This window comes from Dryas octopetala, chromosome 6, assembly GCF_963921425.1.
Source record: "Dryas octopetala chromosome 6, drDryOcto1.1, whole genome shotgun sequence".
NCBI classification, from domain to species: domain Eukaryota; kingdom Viridiplantae; phylum Streptophyta; class Magnoliopsida; order Rosales; family Rosaceae; genus Dryas; species Dryas octopetala.
In genome coordinates, this window is record NC_141371.1 from 19214411 (window position 1) to 19218768 (window position 4358).

Below are 4358 nucleotides of genomic sequence, written 5' to 3' on the forward strand. Positions count from 1 at the left end.
TATGTACATGTGGAGCATTGAGAGTAGCCACACCTTTCATGGGGGCCGCCAAGGCATACATTTGTATTCATAAATTTTGAATTAAGAATGCTTTCATTAATGTGGTTTAAGTGTTTGGACTTCCTAGTTAGAGATGAAGGGGCAGAGTTCTTACTCTATCCTTGAGTTCAATTCCCTAAATGGTATGCATACAAATGTCATTAGAAATTGGTTATGAAAATTAAGAATATGCTAGAGGGAAGTAGATGGTTTTTATTTACTTCAATGAAAGGATATTTCACTATCTAGATCTTACTTTTTAGTAAGATATGAGGTGACAGGATCGCCCCCGAATTTCTACCCTGAAACCCGGACGGGTCCTGTGGGATCCAAAATCAAGGAAAATCCTACCGAAAATTCGGTAGAACCTCTCCTGAAAATAGACTAACCAAAAAATTTCAAGACATGTTAAAACACTTCTAAAACATCAACCACCTCTACCACAACCAAAAAGGGTCTCATACCCAACAATTTAAAGAAAAGCCATCCAAGAATTTAAGTGTGGTATCCAGAGCCACTATTCTATTATAAGGAATTTACAAGGTTAAATGGCGCCTACAGTGTCTGAGAAAGGATATGGATGTAACTGCCTTGACGTGATTGGCTCGACCTCCACCAAAACTACTACCTGGGGGAAAATTAAGACAAAACAAGAAAAACTGTGAGATAACTTAGTGAGTGGACAGTTTAATGAAAATGAAACTAAAGGTTTAAATATCTTTTTAGAAAACCCTTTATAACCACATTTAACTCTAAGACCTCACGTCGCTCTTTGAAATCCCACAGTTTTAAAACCATTTCCAAGCTTTAAGAGTGTTATAAAACTAATGGGACTCAAGGCAAAGATACATCAAAACTCATTTCTCAATAGCCAACCATCAAAATTAACAAAGTCATAGTAATAATAAAATCGAAATCCTTATAAATCTCGAAAAGTAGTTCTCACTTAAAATCCATATTTAAACCCTTGAAAATACCAATTTCATTTTCCACCATGCTATATACCCTGAATAACCTGGCCATACACCTGTGCGGAATTCCTGCATCGCACAGGCAGGCAATATCCTGGCCATACACACGTGCGGAGTAAAATCCATACACGTGCAGGCAATATCCTGGCCATACACACGTGTGGAGTAAAATCCAACACGTGTAGGCAATCCTCGTCGTACGTGCACGGAGAGCAACCCCCAAAGGGCGAAGCATCCCGACACACGGCCCAAAGCCTATATGTTATCCAATCTGATAACCTGGAGGGTACTGCAACGGGTGGTTTGAAAACCATTTTTCAAAACCAAACATAAATCATTTTCCCGCCGAGAGAAATATCATTGAAAACCCTTTTTCGCATTTAAATCCATAAGCTCAAAATGTATTATTCAAATTAAATTTAAGCTACATGAATCAAATCCAAACTTTTCGATAATACCCAAAACATTAAACAAACCATATGTATAAAATAAGGAACTAGATTTCCTTTCCAAGATCCAACAACTCAAAAAAACCAACCTTTAAATCCATGTTTTAAACTTATTCATGAAAGCATTTGAAAACTAAAATCCATCGCCATTTATCAAATCCAAAATCAATTGTAAGATATTCAGCATAATAGAAAATTTGTGAACTTTTCATAGATTCTTTAGGAAATCAAAAGTCTACCCAAGTTTACTATTTCTCAACTAAAACTCAAGATAATAAAATAAATAAATTCATAAAGTTTAGGAAATGCTTATAAAAACAAATGTCCACTCACAGAGATAGCCTTAGCTTCGATCCTCCGCCGGATCGTCACGAGTCACAACCGTGTCGCCTAGAATGAACAATCAAAGAATTAAAATTAGTTTCGACTCAAGACACTTAAATGTAGATACGTGCTCAACTTAAAGTCACACTCGACTCTCGTTCTAACTCGATGGTTTATGACGTTCAAATTAAACTCACAAACACCTCCTCAAATACCCCAAAGCTTCTCGGCTCTAACCAACATCACCCACTATCCAAACAATTTCCTAAACTTACGAGAAAATCCGCTCAAGACTTAATTCGGTCGAAAAGCTCGTTTTAGAGAAATTTGGTATCAACAAGGTCTCAATTTTAGTCCCAAAACAATTTTGGTTTCTCCAATCATATTCAACATAGCCAAGATCAACAACTCACCCAACAATTGCCCAAAAATAATCCTTTATTCACAAATGGCAGTGGGGGTTCAGAATTACTGTGGGTGTCGCCCAAAGTGGCTGCTCCAAATCCAAATTTTTACCAAATATATAAAAATTTCTCAAATCTTCTCAAACTTTCAATTCTAACACCAACTTGGGTTTCCTAGAGATGAAATTTTTGAAAATCACACCAATAATAATCCCCTACTCAAAAACCCATGGTAAACCCGAATGGCCCTAAACCCCCCCACACTCCAACTTCCACAAAAACTCAAATTAGACAACCAAAAACATAATAGGATTAAAACCCATCAAGAAGGAAAGAAAACCCACCAGAAAATTCAATGATTGGGGGTCGGGCTTGGCCGAAATCAGCAAAGAAAGGGGCGGCATTTCAGGTGGCTGCTGGCATGTTTCAGAGTGCAAGGCGAGCTGCTCGGCGAGGAGGGGGGCTGGGCTGTGTTGGTCGGCCAATGAGGAGGTCGCCGGTGAGCCTAGGTGGCCAGAATTTGGCGAGATCGAGGGAGAGGCAGCAGCTGGGTTTCTGGCTGATCTCTGTGCACGCGGGGCTGGGCGACCAAGGGTCGCTGCTAGGTGGTTTCTACGCCGGCAAGGGAAGGTCGCGCAGTGGCCTGATCGACAGGGGGTGGCTGGCGGCGAGGCTTGCAGTGGCAGCTACTTTATGCGCAGAGGTGGGTGCAGGAAAAAGGGAGGGAGAGAGAGACAGAGAGAGAGAGAGAAAAGTGGGGAAATCTGGAGGGGGTGTCGGCGACGAGGAAAGGGACCCGTCGCCGGCCTCTGGTCGCGCCGGTGAGAGAAGAGAGGGGGAGAGTGGGCTTGGGTAGAGAGAGAGAGAAGTGAGTGCGGGAGTGAGAGAGAGAGTGAGTGAAATAAGAGAGAGATAGAGGGTTCTAGAGAAGGGGAGAAGTTTTTGAATTTTTTTTATTTTTATTTTTAAAAAACCCCAAATTTAAAAGTCTTTAAAGTCCTTGACTTCACACGTCCGTAACTTTTAAACTGTAACTCCGATTGACGCGTGCTACGTGTCTATGAACTCGTGGACTCGAGACCTATCCAACGGACCAAAAGTCAAAATCAAAAGCCTACTAGTTTTAAAAGTCAACTTTGGATCAAGCCTAATTTAAAACGAAAATAAAAAAAAAATTTAAAACCCTTTTTATTTTCTAAATAAATCTCAAATCTTTAAAATACAATTCGACATCCTTTAAAATACATGAGGGATAAAAGTAATTAAATTTACAAATTAGAGGATAAGTCCACTGGTTATAAACTTTGACAAGTTTGCAATGTCATGGAGAAAAAGGAACGCTTGCATTGTTATTTAAATAAACATGCATTTGCATTTCATGAAATTAATCATGATTGGATATGAAAGTGTAGTGGTATGATTGTTTTGCCATGTTCTACCCGAGAAAACATATGGTTATCTATAAAATTAAATGTAACTTATGTTTGTGTAATTGTAGTTTTGATCTTTGAAAATGGATATGCCTATATCTCAAAGAAAGAATGATTTGGTTTCCTTTTAAAAGTTTTAAATGGGCTACGTACCAACCATTCATTAAATTACTTGAATGTGCTTAGGCCATTTCGGCAAAGGCTTAAGCCCATGATATACCCTACTTGAGAATAAATTGTTTGTATTGAAATGATTGAGTGTTGTTGGACTAGTTGAGTGTGTGATCAGCTGTTTTGGTGATGTTCACCCCTACACAGTTTGTTAAGTTACATAAAACTTTTAGGACAATAGAATGGTCAGCTTCATACACATTTCGGATAGTAAAGGATGGAGATTTGGAAGTAGAGAGAATTCACCAAGGAATAGCTTACCAACACCATCCACATCTGAATACTCAAGTGATGAGGAAGAGGATCCAATTATAGACTAGTTTGTTATTATCCCTTTACTATCTATCTTTTTATATTTTAGTTGAGAAATCTGTGGAATTAAATATTTAAGGATTAGAATGGCTCAATTACTTACCTATTATTTTATAAGTCGATATGTTGATATGTTTACACCAAAAATAGGATTTAAAATAAAGTTTTCAATTTCAAATGGATTTCAATTTCTTTTTTGATGTTTTGCTCAATGATTTAAAACAAAAGGTCTGTTTCTATACTTGGAAATTGATTTAT

The 4358-nt window shown here is 38.1% G+C and overlaps 1 long non-coding RNA gene across 1 annotated transcript; it reads right to left on the reverse strand.

Moving 5' to 3' along the window:
• Positions 1 to 356: 356 nt before the first annotated feature.
• Positions 357 to 3046, reverse strand: LOC147283064 (uncharacterized). The gene is made up of 3 exons (XR_015123112.1): positions 2532 to 3046; positions 1793 to 1849; positions 357 to 667 (listed from the first exon to the last, which is right to left on the reverse strand). It is a non-coding gene; the product is annotated as an uncharacterized LOC147283064 (long non-coding RNA).
• Positions 3047 to 4358: the final 1312 nt, after the last annotated feature.